Genomic DNA, 16,987 nt, shown 5'->3' with positions numbered 1-16,987 from the left:
CAAACTAACCTAGTAGTGACGAGGGAAATACTAAATCATAGAATTCCATCCAACTTTATAAGCAGACTAAAAATTATAGAGATTTCTCAGCAGCCCCAACAATGCAATATTGCTGTGAATGCATGTGCCTCCTTAAGCTTGAGTGGCTTATTATAATCAGACTAAATTCTCACAACCATGGAAATCCATTATAGTTTATGACCTAAATCCATGAGAATTATAACTGAGAGAGCCTTACCCAATCAAAATCAAATTTAATTATATATTCATATTATAATCTAGAGAACAGAGGTTTTAATTTAAAATCACCCTCTTCTCTTTGTTCTGAATGAAAAATAATCAGTTTTTTTTCCCCTCAGTTGTGACATACTTGCCAGGACATCTGAATCTTCCACACACCTCTAATGCACTACACTTAGGCTCTAACCCAGCCATCTTCCCTCCTAGATGCTCTAACCCTTCTATATGCTCTATGTATTATTTTTTCTAGGACTGTGTATTAGCTTGTGAGGGCTCCTATAGCAAAATACCAGAAACTGGGTGACTTAAACAATGGAAATTTACTTTCTCCTAGTTCCAGAGACTACAGGTCCAAGATCAAGGCATCAGTAGGTTCTCCTGAAACCTTTCTCCTTGTCTTGTAGATAGTCACCTTCTTCCTGTGTCCTCACATGGTCTTTCGTCTGTCTGCATGCATCTCTTATATCTCTCTGTGTGTCCAAATTTCCTCCTTTTATAAGGATACCAGGCACATGGGGTTAGAGCCCCAACCTAATGACCTCATTTTACGTTAATCACCACTTTAAAGGCCTTTTCTGCATATAAAGTCACTTTCTGTGGTCCTGGGAGTTAGGGTTTCATTATATGAGTTTGAAGGGGCACAGTTCTGCCCATGTTACTATGTATGTGTTGCTGTCATTCTCCCCACTCCTTTTTATTTTCTTACCTTTTCCCTTAAACATTTATGAGCATCTACTTGTATGCCAGGTACTTGGCTAAAGGGTGAAGATACAATGATGAATGAAGAAATAGCAGTCTTTTCCCCCAGAGATCTGGAGGGGAAAGTAAGAAAATATTTAATTACATTACAGAAGGATCGTGTCCTGATCAGGGAGCATACAAGGCACTCTGAAAGATAGGGCGAGACATTCAAACCTGTCTTGGGGAGTTAAGGAAGACCTTTACTGCAGAAGCAGTCTTTAGGTGAGTTTTGAATGACTAGTAGCAATCTGTCAGAAAAAAAACTGAAAGAATGCTCTACAAAGAAGCAATATATATAGGAGCCCATAGGTGAGAAAGACACAGACACCTAGACACTGCAAATAATTCAGTAGAATTTGAGTGAAGCGATTGTGAGAGTTGAAACAGAGAAATCTCAGTGATAATATCTGCAACATATTCTGAAATTAATAGAAATATAGGAGGGGTCAGGTTTCCCTGGTGGCTCAGATGGTAAGAATCAGCCTGCAATAGTTCGATCCCTAAATTGGAAAGATGCCCTAGAGAAGGGAATGGCAACCTACTCTAATATTGTTGCCTGGAGAATCCCATGGAGAGAGGTTCCTGACAGGCTACAGTACATGGGGTTGCAAAGAGTTGGACATGACTGAGCGACTAACACTTTCCCTTTCACTTCATAGGAGGGATGGATAGATATGTGATAAAGCAAGTGTATAATAAAATATAGAATCTAGCTGGTGGACATGTGAATGTTTTACTATAAAATTAAACTTGTGTTCATGTTTGAAACCCTTTACAGTAAAATACTTGGGAAAAAATTATTGCTGGTAATCTTAAAGTCTATCCATAGGGGGATGGCTTATCTAACGATAGTGCATCCATAACTTGGAGCACTACAGTTATTTAAAAAAAGAAAAAGACAAATGTTTATGAACAGGCAGGAAAGACTCTCCAAGATATAATTATGAAGTGAAATAAGAAAGAGTTCAAAGACTGTGTATATATACTGCCACTTGTGCATAATATCTAAAAGGATTGGAAAAAATGGAAAAAAAAAATATAACCTCTGTCAGGGGAACTTCATTTGGTGGGTGGAATAAAGGGAGATCTATTCTTTTATATATTTTGAATTTTGCTGCTGCTGCTAAGTTACTTCAGTCGTGTCCGACTCTGTGCAACCCCATAGACGGCAGCCCACCAGGCTCCCCTGTCCCTGGGATTCTCCAGGCAAGAACACTGGAGTGGGTTGCCATTTCCTTCTCCAATGCACGAAAGTGAAAAGTGAAAGTGAAGTCACTCAGTCGTGTCCAACTCTTCGCGACCCCATGGACTGCAGCCCACCAGGCTCCTCTGTCCATGGGATTTTCCCGGCAAGAGTACTGGAGTGGGTTGCCATTGCCTTCTCCAGTATTTTGAATTTTGAGTCATGTGCATTTGCTCTCTACTCAAAAGTAGAGTTTAAAAACATAATAGATCCTTTTGATATCTTACTTTATTTAATTCTCACTGTCATCCGGCAAGGTAGGTATTATCATCACTGTTTGCAAGTGAGGAAATTCATTTCTGAGAAGGTTAATAATCTGTCAAGGCCACACAACTAGTAAATGAAAAAGGCGCAGCTGGGACCTGGGTCTGTCTAATGCCAAAGTCTTTGCCTTTTGCATGGCCAAGTAGCACAAGGAAGAACTGCATCCCAAGCAGAGGAGACTGCCTGAGCAAGGGGCATGAGAGCGGGAAGCGAAGCGCTCACTGGAGCACTGTGAGCAGTCCAGAGTAGCGGGAGTGCAGAATGCATCGTGCAGAGCAGCGGCACAGAATGAGAAGGACGGGCAGAAGTGTGAGCTCAACAGGCATTTGGGAGCCGTGGATGATGTTGGAGATGAGTTTCTTTTTGACCATGTATGGGGAAGGATAAAGAAGAGGAAAAAATGAGAATTTCAGACAACTGGCTATATGGGGAGCTTTAGTTACCCACATTGCTTTCTGAGCATTGGTCAAGAAATGGAATGGCAAATGTTTTGTGAACTCTGGAGCACTTTCATTATAATTTGTCATGTTTACATTTTATATGCACATATGAAGAAAACTCTGCTTATGTGTAGTAAAAGCTTCCAAAATAGGATTTTCACTGACAGTTTACTGCAGCTAGAATTATAGCAGAAGGGGACTTGTTGACATAAAAGTATGCAAACATTTTTTTCTCTAAATCTCACCCTCCTTTAAAAAGAAAATAATAAGAGCTAATAAAAGTCATCAGAGCTATTGAGGGATTACTATGTACAGAATTTTTCCAGCTTCTTTGTTATAATATTAGAAATGTAAGAATAAATATTATAAACATGCTACTTAATATTAATTATTACATAATTAAATAATATAAATGTTATGAATAATAATTACTGTAAATGCTATTTAGAGGCAAAATTTCCCTTGTATTTTGTACTATTTTAGTGCATGCTATAGTACTCAGTTGAATTCACTTAAATTGTATGACTGATTTATATTCAAGAATGACTTTGCCTTGTTATTTATAAAAGTAAAAAATTGAAAATCATCTAAGTATCCATTATAACAATTTGATTAAATAAGTCATTGTATATTTATATTATGAGATGTTATGCAGGCATTAAAAATATGATTTCAAAGAGTGTTTACTGGCAAATGAAAAAATAAGAAGCAAAATTTTTTACAGCATGACTTATCAGTTTGTCAAGGACGTCCATGATCTCCAGGTTGCAAAATCCAGCTATTAATATCAGTCCTTGGCCTTCATCATACTTGACCTACCTGGAGTACTTAAGTGTTGATTACTATCACTCCCTCCTTCTTGAAATACTGTCTTCACTTGGCTTTCTAGACAACACTCCTTGTATCTTTCTTTCTTCTCTTCACGCCCTCTGCTCATTTTCTCTGATCTCTAAAACTCTAAATGTTGGAGTGTCCAGGATTCAACCTAATGTCTGTCCCTTCTCCTCTACATCCATCCTTCTTGTCCAGTTTCATGACTTTAAGTCCCAAATGTACATCTTCAGCATGGGTCTCTCCCCCAGACTCCAGCCTACCTGGGAATTCTACCTGCTAGCTGTCTGATAAGTGCCTTACACTTAACTCATCCAAGTAAACTTCTGATTTCTCCCATAGTTTTCCACATTTCAGAAAATAACACTGCCATCCAACTCTGGTTGCTAAAGCCAAAAACTATGGTGTTATTTTTGAGTCTTTTCTTTCACACCCCACATCTTAGTTACTCAGGAAGTGAGGGAGCTGCAACAATCACTCCTGGCCTGTGTATCACTAAGAAATGATTCTCCTGAGAAGTGAGGGCCTAAGGGTCTCAGTACAGCTGAAGGCTAGGAATCCAGCACTGACTGGCCTGATAGGGAGGGCGATAATGCCCTACAGAATCCACATTTTTAGAATGGATAAATTTCTCCCTCACCCTAATCTGTATTCTTATGTTTCCTATTGTTTCCATTCAAAACCTCAGTTTTTCATCTGTAAAATGGGCATAATAACTGTATATACCTCATAGTCTTTTTATGTAGATTAAAATTTCAAGTGTGTGCAAGGTACTAATGTATATAGTACTTGGCACATAGTAAGCTCTTAATAGCTACTAACTTGCTTACCTTTTATTTTCTTCTCTGATGACACAATATATCCTGTATATTGACAGAGATATTGCTACAGTTTGATCACTGTGGACTGAAGCATTTTAGAGATAGGAGAAGTTTGACAAAAGCTTTATTCTAAAGCTGCTTGTAATGTAAGTCAGTGGAAATTTTAACTGACACTGTTAAGTACTTTCTTGCTAGCTTGAATAGCTGAAAATTTTTAAAGGTTTTCTTTTTTCTGTGCTATTTTCTTGTCTGTTAATATCAGGATGGTTAGACTTATCTGCCCAAATGTTTTTGTTATAATTTTTAAATGTGGATTTTTCTATTACACCATGCAGTCACTTATTATCTCAAATGTGCATTCAATTTATATACATACCATGGTATTCTACTGGGGAAAATACAGTTCTTCATCTAAAAGTCTGACTTAAATTTGATATACTTTCATGAAATATAAAATGATTGAGACTTCTAATCCTAAATTATTCTCTAAATATTCATTTATTTTAAAAGCCTCAGTAGGCACATGTACTCCAAATGCTAATATCCTAGGGGATTACTTACATTGGCCATTTGGACATAGCGAGAAAAGAGTCTATGAAAAACTTATCAGCATGGGAATGGGGCTTGATAAGTCATCTTGGCAGAAACATTCCTAGATTGTTCCAGGCAGATGAATATCACTCTTATGTTCTCAAAAATATTTGAGAAACAGAGATTGGGTGACCAATTGTCATCTGTTTTGGTATTTCATAGTTATAGCTATAAGGATATCCTTCCTTATAGGTATTACTATTAATATTTAAGCCGCCTTACTTTTTTTATAGTTGTATTCTTGGTAGAGAACAGCTCACCTATGAAATGACATTCTTGCATTGTCTTTTGAGTTGTTCCCTAATTTTTCATTTTTTTTAACCTAACTATTTTTTAAACATTCAACTTAACCATTTTATGGCATTTTTGAAAAAGGTAATCAGTCTTTTATATAGTTCATTCTGAGTTCAAAACTGAGATTAGAACTGCTATTTTTCTTTTTTCTGCTTCCTTTTTCTCTCTTATTTTGCCTCTTACTTTCTTTTTGCCATTCATTCTGTCATTCAGCAAATACTTTCCCAGTGTCTACCACACCGGTCACTATGCCAGGTGTTGAGAATGGAGTGAGGATCAAAGCATATGTGGTCTATTTTCTCATAGGTCTCACAGATAAAGCAGTTCTATCCCTTATTTAAGACAATGGCAAAAATTGCCTGTGTTTGTTTGTCAAAGACTAGCTGGTCATAAAAATAATGATCATATAAATAGAGAAGAAAGTGGTGAGTCCCACCTTGTCACTCAGTGTTGTGACGTTGAACTTTGAGGTACTGGAGTTGTTCTTCTGGAGGCCAAAAAAGAACCAGAGAGGAATTTAGTTCAGACATACAGGAGGAGAACACCACTGGGGCAGTCTTATAAACGGTTTAAGAGCCACCCCCATCCCCTGCAGACACAAAAAAGTGTCCTGCCAAAGGAAAAACAGTCATTCTAAAACTATTGCATTCTGAAACCCAGAGGGAAATGTTCAGTGCTTTTGAGAAAGGATGGAGGAGGGTGATAGTAAATCAGTAAATCAACAGTTATATTTAGGGATTAAGCTGAGAGTAGAAATATTTGATGTTATCCATGCCAATGTTTCTTTAAATTTCTGCATAGTTTTCTTCTATATAAACATTGTCTCAAAGAGACATTCCTAGATGGGGTAAAATACTGGGAAAGCAATAGAAGGGAATTATAGGAAACAGGCTTTGACCAACAGACACAGAGTTCTAAGCTGTGGTCTTTTAATTCCCCACCACTACAGTTGCTACAGCCACTATCATCACAACCACTACTATCATTCATGATTCACAAGCTACTGATGGGGAAACACTAGTAGAGAACACTGTTTTTGTTCTTGTTCAGTTGCTCAGTCATATTCTAATCTTTTCGACCCCCTGGACTGCAGCAAGACAGGCATCCCTGTCCCTTCACCATCTCCCAGAGCTCACTCAAATTCATGACCATTGAGCCGGTGATGCCATCCAATCATTTCGTCCTGTCGTCCCCTTCTTCTGCCTTCAATGTTCCCTGCCTTAAGCGTCTTTTCCAATGAGTCGGCTCTTCCCATCAGGTGGCCAAAGTATTGGAGCTTCAGCTTCAGCATCAGTCCTTCCAATGAACATTCAGGACTGATCTCCTTTAGAATGGACTGGTTGGATCTCCTTGCAGTCCAAGGGACTCTCAAGAGTCTTCTCCAACACCACAGTTCAAAAATATCAATTCTTTGGCACTCAGCTTTCTTTGTAGTCCAACTCTCAAATCTATACATGACTACTGGAAAAACCATAGCTTTGACTAGAAAGACTTTTGTTGGCAAAGTAATGTCTCTGCTTTTTAATGTGCTGTCTAGGTTTGTCAGGCTTCCCTGGTGGCTCAGACAGTAAAGCGTCTGCCTGCAATACCTGAGACCCGGCTTCGTTCGCTGGGTCGGGAAGATACCCTGGAGAAGGAAATGGCAACCCACTCCAGTACTCTTGCTTGGAAAATCCCATGGACAGAGGAGCCTGGTAGGTTACAGTCCATGGGGTCACAAAGAGTCAGACATGACTGAGCAACTTCACTTTCACTTTCACTAGGTTTGTCATAGCTTTTCTTCTAAGGGGCATTCATCTTTTAATGTCATGGCTGCAGTCACCATCTGCAGTGATTTTGGAGCCCAAGAAAATAAAGTCTGTCACAGTTTCCATTATTTCCCCATCTATTCTCCATGAAGTGATGGGACCAGATACCATGATCTTAGTTTTTTGAATGTTGAGTTTTAAGCCAGCTTTTCCACTCTCCTCTTTCACTTTCATCAACAGGCTCTTTAGATCTTCTTCACTTTCTGCCATCTGAGTGTGTCATCCACACAGTCTTGATTCCAGCTTGTGCTTCATCCAGCCTGCCATTTCACATGATGTACTCTGCATATAAGTTAAATAAACAGGGTGATGAAATACAACCTTGACATACTTTCCTTTCCCTATTTAGAACCAGTCCGCTGTTCCATGTCTGGTTCTAACTGTTACTTTCTTGACCTGCATACAGGTTTCACAGGAGCCGGTGGTAAGGTGGTCTGGTATTCCCATCTCTCTAAGAATTTTCCACCATTTGTTGTGATCCACACAGTCAAAAGCTTTGGTGTAGTCAATCAAGCAAAAGTAGATATTTTTCTGGAATTCTCTTGCTTTTTCTATGATCCCGCGGATGTTGGCCATTTGATCTCTGGTTCCTCTGCCTATTCTAAATCCATCTTGAACATCTGGAAGTTCTTGGTTCACATACTGTTGAAGCCTAGCTTGGTTACTTTGCTAGCATGTGAAATGAGTACAGTTGTGCGGTCATTTGAGCATTCTTTGGCATTGCCCTTCTTTAGGATTGGAATGAAAACTGACCTTTTCCAGTCCTGTGGCCACTGCTGAGTTTTCCAAATTTGCTGGCATGTTGAGTGCAGCACTTTCACAGCATCATCTTTCAGGATTTGAAATAGCTCAGCTGGAATTCCATCACCTCCACTAGCTTTGTTCGTAGTGATGCTTCCTAAGGCCCACTTGACTTCACACCCCAAGATATCTGACTCTAGGTGAGTGATCACAACATTGTTGTTATCTGGGGCATTAAGATCTTTTTTGTATAGTTCTTCTGTGTATTCTTGCCACCTCTTCTTAATATCTTCTGCTACTGTTAGGTCCATACAGTTTCTGTCCTTTATTATACCCATTTTTGCATGAAATATTCCCTTAGTATCTCTAATTTTCTTGAAGATATCTCTAGTATTTCCCATTCCATTGATTTCCTCTATTTCTTTGCACTGTTCACTTAAGAAGGCTTTCTTATCTCTCCTTGCTTTTCTGTAGAACTCTGCGTTCAAATGGGTATATCTTTCCTTTTCTCCTTTGCCTTTAGCTTCTCTTCTTTTCTCAGCTATTTGCAAGACCTCCTCAACAACCATTTTGCCTTTTTGCGTTCTTTTTCCTTGGGGATGGTTTTGATAACCACCTCCTGTACAATGGTATGAGCCTCCATTCATAGCTCTTCAGGCACCCTGTCTGTCATATCTAAATCCCTTGAATCTAATTGTCACTTCCACTATATAATTGTAAGGGATTTGATTTAGGTCATACCTAAATGGCCTAGTGGTTTTCTCTGCTTTCTTCAATTTAAGTCTGAATTTTTCAATAAGGAGTTCATGATCTGAGCCACCATCAGCTCCTAGTCTTCTTTTTTTGCTGACTGTACAGAGCTTCTCCATCTTTGGCTGCAAAGAATATAATCAATCTGATTTCAGTGTTAACCATCTGGTGATGTCGATATGTAGAGTCGTCTCTTGTGTTGTTGAAAAAGGGTGTCTGCTATGACCAGTGCATTCTCTTGGCAGAGATAGAACTGTTAGCCTATGCCCTGCTTCATTTCATACTCCAAGGCCAAACTTGCCTGTTATTAGAACTATCTCTTGACTTCCTACTTTTGTATTCCACTCCCCTATAATGAAACGGACATTTTTTGGGGGGTGTTAGTTCTACAAGGTCTTACAGGTCTTCATAGAACCGTTCAACTTCAGCTTCTTTGGCATTAGTGGTTGTGGCATAGACTTGGATTACTGTGATACTGAATGATTTGCCTTGGAAACAAACAGAGATCTTTCTGTCATTTTTGAGACTGCACCCAAGTACTGCATTTCAGACTCTTTTGTTGACTATGATGGCTACTCTGTTTCTTCTAAGGGATTCTTGCCCACAGTAGTAGATGTAATCATCTGAATTAAATTCCCCCATTCCAGTCTATTTTAGTTCACTGATTCCTAAAATGTCAGTGTTCATTCTTTCCATCTCCTGTTTGACCATTTCCAATTTACCTTGATTCATGGACCTAACATTCCAAGTTCCTATGCAATATTGTTCTTTACAGCATCAGACTTTACTTTCACTACCAGACACATCTACTCCTGGGTATTGTTTCCAGTAGATAGCATTAGGATTGTATCAAATAATAAGTATCAAGAACAGCAATCTACCAAATACTTAATATATGTCAGTTGTGGTTGGTTGGTTGTTGTTTAGTCGTACAGTCGTGTCTGACTCTTTTGTCTGGGAAGTCCCATGGACAGAGGAGCCTGGCGGGCTACAGTTTTGGGGTTGTAAAGAGTCAGACACAACTGAGCGACTAAGCACACATATAAGAAAATATTATGTATAATCTTATGACAATAAATACAAAAGACAACCTGTCACAGCAGGTAGTATGTACAAGGAGTCTGTTACAATCAAGGGATAAAAAAATGAAATAAAATGAGAAACAAGGAATGAATTAATGAATAAGTTGCTTAGTCGCTACGTTGTGTCCAACTCTTTGTGACCCCATGGACTGCAGCCTGCCAGGCTCCTGTGTCCATGGAATACTCCAAACAAAAATCTTGTAGTGGATTGCCATTTCCTTCTCTAGAGGATCCTCCTGACTCAGGGGTCACAACCGCACCTCTGCACTGCAGGCATATTCTTTACCACTGAGCCACTGGGGAAGCCCGCTCATGAGATAAATATCTTCATTTACAGATGGGGAAGTAAAGACTTGAAAAACTGATGTGGTTTTCATTAGGTTGCACAGTTTGTAGGCGGTGGAGTTATTCAAACACATCTGTCTGTCTGCATAGGACACAGTCGTAGCCACAAGGCTAAAAATTCTCTCTGGAGCCCTGTTTCACTTGACAACCTTCCCTCAAGAACCCTCAATTTCAAGCTGTTCACTGATTGGAATTTGCTCTTTTTCCCAAGTCTGATGGATATGCAGCTGGCAACTGAAGACAGGATAAGAGACTTAATAATAAAAGGCTTCCAAATAGTTCTTCCTTATAGTATAGAGACCATTCAAGATTAAAATTCAGATTTTTCAAAGAATGGTAATTCACTTTGCAGCTGCAACTGCCATACATTAACTAACTCCTCTCACTATTGACTATTTACTCAATTTTAAGGTTGCAGAAATATCCAGTAGTCCTACAGTTATCAGTTGTAGAGGCATTAGATTTACATATAATCATAGCTCAAAATCATGCATGTGGATGTAATAAGTGGTTACATTCTTTTATTGGTGGATTTAGTTTCTTAGCGGTCGATAATTTTGAACTCTCAATGTGTGCTTCATTGAAATTAAATATTCATTATGATCTTTTAAAGTTTACATTGGAAAGTACTTCAAAAACTATCAGTACATCAAATTATAATGTATTGCTTCTCTTTTTAAAAATCTGATAGTGGTAATCCTTTGTGAATTTTGTTCTTTTCAATTCTTTCATCAGTGCAGATGTTAGCAGCTCACAAGGGACAACTAAAAAATGCTTTCTCTTAAAAGCTATAGAAGAAAGTTAGCCATAAATCATATACTTTAAGTATGATGATAGAATCTTGCTATGGATAGTACAGTTTCTCAAGAACAGATTGAAAAATGAAAGTTTAATACTTCTATTAACATAGTACCCACTTTATTGATTTGTTTGCAGTTGATTGGACCCCTTCTTTCAGGGATGTCATTTAGGACTTACTGTTTTTTATCTTTCAGTAGCTTTTTTAGAGTTCCAGGAAAATATTTAGAGAAAATATTAGGCTCATTTCTTGTGTGTGTGTGTGTGTACATGTGAGAGAGAGAGAGAGAGAGAGAGGCAGTGTGGGGGTAGGGAGGAGAGAGAGATTGGGGCAGGTAGGCCCTCAGACTAACATTTACATTTAATTGCATTTCATATTTCATCTCATAGCTCTTGGACTTGACTGATGGTTAACAGTAAACATGTATAATTATTCTTCCATGCAACTTGGCCATTGGCAGTGATTTTCATAGCAGTAATTTAACTGCTGAGGCTGCAAGTCAAGATTCTTCAGTTTTATTAGGATGCTGAACCTTAAAAGCTTATGGTTGATGATGTTATTAACTCTCTCTGCATTTCCTCTGTAGTAAAGAGAAAAATTGGAAGTGCAGCACTTTTTAATATAGTCCATGTGTGGGTGTCTATAAAATATGGGGGTGAAACCTATGTCAGAGCTCAGTAAGTGACTAACCCTGTTATCTCAACTCTGCCACTTCAATTGCCAAGCATTTAGTTGCTTTAGAATAATTTATTTCACTTTGCAAAAATGAATTTGTTCGATTGTTTTGTAGGTCAACTTCTGTTTTTGGTTTTTAGAATGCTCATTTTTCTTATGGTTTCTAAATGTAATTTTGCATTAATTTTTGTCCATCTTATTGTGAAAATGTTCAAAATTGCAAAAAAAACTGAAAAATAGCTCAATGACATCTGTATGCATCAACTATTAGCATTGTTTCAGATTTATTTTCCCATTCTATATAGATAATACCTGTTTATTTTGTATTTGTTTATTTTTGCCTGTTGTTTTTATTTTTCCTGGATCATTTAAAATTAAGTTGACAAGTTGCAGACATCATAACTAGCTGTTTTTTATTATTTTAAATTCAGAACCCAATTAAAATTCACTGTATTAGATTGTTACATCTCCTTAGCTTTAATCTAAAAGTTTCCTCCCACCATTCCTCCTAGACTTTACTTTTTTGTTATTTGTGACCTTGACTCTTTTGAAGATTTCAAGCCAGTAGAAAATTTTATTATCTGAATTTATCTCACTGTTTTTCCATTAGATTCAGGTTAAACCACTGGTTCTCCAATTTTAACGTTTCAGAATCATCTGGAGAGCTTTATTAAACATAGATTGTTTGGCCTACTTCCAAAGTTCCTGATTCAGTAGGACCTATTTGCATGTCTAATGCTGATGCTAATCCTGATGCTGCTGGTCTGGGGACCACACTTTGAGAAACATCCGGTTAAACATTTTTGACATAGATGACATGTGTACTTCTTACTGTATCACATCAAAGGGACAAGAAGGCAGCTTATTCCTCTGATGATCATCATCTGAACATTTGGTTGGTGAAGTTGGTGACTGTTAGATCTCTCCATTATAAAGGATCATTTTTCTCCTTTGTACTTAGTGAGTTATTTATGGAATGATAGTCTGTAAGTAATAAGTAGGGCCTCTCTGTTGGATCAGTGGTAAAGAATCAGCTTGCCAAGCAGGAGACTTGGATTTGATCCCTGGGATTGGGAAGATCCCCTGGAGATGGAAATAGCAACCCACTTTAATATTGTTGCCTGGAGAATCCCATGAACAGAAGAGCCTGGTGGGCTACAGTCTATGAGGTCACAAAGAGTCGGATGTGACTGAGAGACTAAACAACAAAACAGTAAGTAATGTAGGAAGAAAATATGAATTTCTATTACTTAATAGCATGGTTTTAGCATCAGGTGATAATCCTTGTCTGAATTGGTTATCATTATTCTATTATTCTTTAAAGAACACTTCCTTGTTGTCTGGCAAAAAATTTTCAAACCTCACGTTGTACTTTTTCTTCTCTAGACTTGGAATCAGCCATGTCTCTAAGGACAGTTGATTTCTTTTGATTGGGAATATTGTTTACAAGCCAGTGTCTCGGTCCTCAGTTCAGTTCAGTTCAATTCAGTTCAGTCGCTCAGTCGTGTCCGACTCTTTGCGACCCCTTGAATCGCAGCACACCAGGCCTCCCTGTCCATCACCAACTCCCGGAGTTTACTCAAACCCATGTCCATCGAGTCAGTGATGCCATCCAACCATCTCATCCTCTGTTGTCCCCTTCGCCTCCTGCCCCCAATCCATCCCAGCATCAGGGTCTTTTCCAATGAGTCAACTCTTCGCATGAGGTGGCCAAAGTATTGGCGTTTCAGCTTCAGCATCAGTCCTTCCGGTGAACACCCAGGACTGATCTCCTTTAGGATGGACTGGTTGGATCTCCTTGCAGTCCAAGGGACTCTCAAGAGTCTTCTCCAACGCCATCGTTCAAAAGCATCAGAAGCATTCTGGGGGTATTTAATTACTCCTGGTATGTCATTGCTCCTACAACCTTTCAGAGGACAGACCTAAGATTTCATTTTTAAAGAAGTGTTGAGTTCAAATGCAACACCAGAGTTCTTCCTCATTTTCCTCCAGTCCCCATTGGTATCCATAGGCATCCACAATGACAACTCTGTTTCTCAAAAAAACTATTAAAACATTTTTTAAAATTTAAGTACATCCATAAATGGGCTTTCCTTGTGGCTCAGCTGGTAAAGAATCCTCCTGCAATGCGGGAGACCTGTGTTCAATCCCGGGTTGGGAAGATCCCCTGGAGAAGGGAAAGGCTACCCACTCCAGTATTCTGGCCTGGAGAATTTCATGGACTGTATAGTCCATGAGGTCGCAAAGAGTTGGACATGACAAGCGACTTTCACTTTCACATACATAAATCTTTGCTCATTTGCTCCAGTCCATACAAAATAGACTCAGAATTACAGTAATAAGACTTCAACCAGTAATAATAAAACTACTAAGAAAATTACTATCATGTAGCCCTTCTTCTGTGAGAGAGGTCCCAAACTTTACTGTATGTAAGAAACATCTACAGAGCTTGTTAAAATCTCCCTGGGTCCCCAGACCATCAATTTAAAATGAATCAGTAGAATAAAACAGTCTGCATTTTAAGCAGATATCTCTGATATTTCTGATCCCAGTGATAAGTGCACTCTAATTTGATATACACTGTTCTATGGATTTATAGTGAGGGCACTCTTATGAGTGAAGCAGAATGATAGATACAAAGATGAATGTAATATTCTCATAGTATGCTGTATTTCCTAAAGGAACTGACAAACTAGTAGAGAAGAAAGACACGCACAGAAAGAAAGACATAGGAGTATCTATAATTGGGTTGATTCTGTTATGCTACCAGCTCTCAGCAAGGAATGAAGATCATATGGGAGCAAGTTTCTTGTCTGGATGGGCAGAATATGATAAGAGCTTTGAAAATATAGAGGAATATATCATTGTTTGCTTTCTAGAGATAAGATGTTTCAAGCCAGTCTTGTCAAGAGCTGAAAGTTATCATTTTTAGATAACTGCTCTGATAATGGCCAGGGATTTTGGGTTATTGATTAAAGAGAAATCCACATGCTTTGACTATAAAATGTGAAAATGACAAAGCTACTAACACCTTGTATCTCACACGATCAGCTCACTGAACTGTCATGGTGTACCTTAGAGGAGCTCAGTAGTGTGATGGCCAAAGTCATTGTTTTATTCTTCAGATCTGCTCAGGAACACTGATAGACTGTTAAGAGCCTACACTGTTGAGAACCCAGGTATTACCCCTGGGCTGCCTTGTTCGTCAGTTAAAATACATTTCATGAATAGAATTGTACACTACTAGGCATAGCAGTGGAGGGCAAGAGAGAGAACTCTCATTTCATTGAATGTCTGCTGTGAATCTTGCCTTCTTTTCACATTATGAAATAGGTATTTTCCCCATTTTAATAAGGACACAGATTTAAAGGTAATGACTTTTACAGCTAATTTATAGCATTCAGTCAGGTAAAGTATATTCTTAAGTGATCAAATGATTTGCTCTTTAGTATGAAATTTAATTAATATTGTTGATATAAAGTTTTTCTAATAATAGTCAAGTAGAAGAAAGATACTTCTAGTTCAGTAACACCAAGATAATAATAGCTAACTTTTTCACGTACTTATACATTAGGTATAGTGTTTAGTATACATGTTTTGTTTGCTGTTTAGTCACTAAATCATGTCCGGCTCTTTGATGCTCTATGGACTGTAGTCCTCCAGGCTCCTCTGTCCATGGGATTTCCCAGGCAAGAACACTGGAGTGGGTTGCCATTTCCTTCTCCAGGATCTTCCTGACCCAGGGATCAAACCTAGGTCTTCTGCTTGACAGGCAGATTCTTTACCACTGAACCACCTGAGGAGACGATAGAAGATGGATTTCTATATACTCCTGAGTTTAGGCAATTATATCATTATATAGATAGCTGTCTATTTAGGGTAAGGGAAAGCAAGTCTAATTCATGGACATGGTTATACTTTTATTATCTATCTCCTACCACTACACTGCTTGTGAGTAATCTCTTCAAGAAATGAATAAATTCATAGGAATAATATTAACAGTTAAGCTAAACTTTTTGAAGAGGGGGCTAATTTAAAATGTGTCTTTGGATTAAGCATGAATGGTTGATTGTTATATTTCTCTCAGTTTCAGAGAAATGCCAACATTAAGTAGAATGATTTGCTTGCCTTAGTTTTTATCTGAAGTTTTGAAGAACTACTTTATCCTGAATGAAGTTAAATAATGATATGAAAGTTGAAGTAAAACTCTAAACAATCCAGGTGATTGCAGTAATATTAACCTACTAGTGAATTCCTAAACAATAGTCCAAAGCTAATGCCTGTTATGCCCAGTTATTTCAAAGAAAATGTACTTCTAAGAAAATACAGACCTCCCAAGAGCAGATGAGTTCATTCAGCTCTGGAACATTGTGTGACATAACTTGTGGAATAAGTTGTATAATTTTCTTAATCACAGTGTTGCAAGTGAGGCATATGGCCCCACTTACTGTCTCCAGTGGAGTTAGTGTAGGAGATGATTCCTCTGGTGGAATAATGAATCAATGGCCTCCTGTTCAGACTAGAACAGGAGCTAACTTATATATATCTGAGAATGAGCCCTCAGATTTCATGTCCCGTTGATCAAAAGCTCCATTTGGTGCATCACAGAAATGGCTTCTCAGAAAAACACTATTAAATTTATAACCATAAGCAGAGCTTTTCTCTCATCAAACCTTTGCAAGTTCATTGTAAAGCATATTTATGATTATACATACTCATAATTCTTTTCCCATGCTTCTTCCTGCCAATAGGAGAATTTCTGAAAACTTGCTTATCTTATAAATATACACAGAAAGTTAATACTCCCTTCTTCTACCTGTTTGACACTTGTCTTTAGACTGCAGTACATCCTTCTTTCTTGTCTATTTCTTATATGTACTTCTCAAGATCTCAGCTGGAAAGGGGCTCCCTAGGGCTTTGGGCATATGAGGACATAAGTGCTAGGTCAGAGTTGACAGAAATTGACTGCTAAGGTGGTTGGGGGACAGCGGGGAGATCCTAAAGCTTCTTGAGAAATAACTCATGCTGTGTCCACCTCTGGAAGTCATGTCTCTCTGGTTATTTTGGGAGTAGTCTGAATAAGTCTATTTGTAGAGCAGCTGAGAAACTTCCTATGAGGGAGCAGGAAAGGAGGAGAATACATCCAATGCTCAGTCCTGACAAAGCAGTCACAATAACAAATATTTTTGTAGAAGCTTGTAAACACATTAGTTGTTACAAACCCAGACTTGAGTCCTGGGGCAGCATGGTTGAGGCGGGTGGAGAACCAAAGAAAATGCGGAATGGACATTTTCACTAAATTTTGAAACTCATTGGAACCCA

The 16,987-nt window shown here is 38.3% G+C and overlaps 1 protein-coding gene and 1 pseudogene across 2 annotated transcripts in view; one reads left to right on the top strand and one right to left on the bottom strand.

The window, feature by feature from the left end:
* Window positions 1-2,859, bottom strand: part of LOC133070567 (ribonuclease P protein subunit p38-like) — a 39,130-nt pseudogene extending 36,271 nt beyond the window's left edge.
* The window catches only part of RNLS (renalase, FAD dependent amine oxidase), a 267,915-nt gene that overhangs the window by 66,778 nt on the left and 184,150 nt on the right, over window positions 1-16,987 (top strand). The window lies entirely within an intron of this gene.

The sequence above is a fragment of the Dama dama genome, chromosome 15 (assembly GCF_033118175.1).
Source record: "Dama dama isolate Ldn47 chromosome 15, ASM3311817v1, whole genome shotgun sequence".
Classification (NCBI taxonomy): domain Eukaryota; kingdom Metazoa; phylum Chordata; class Mammalia; order Artiodactyla; family Cervidae; genus Dama; species Dama dama.
This window is presented reverse-complemented; position numbering and strand designations above follow the sequence as displayed.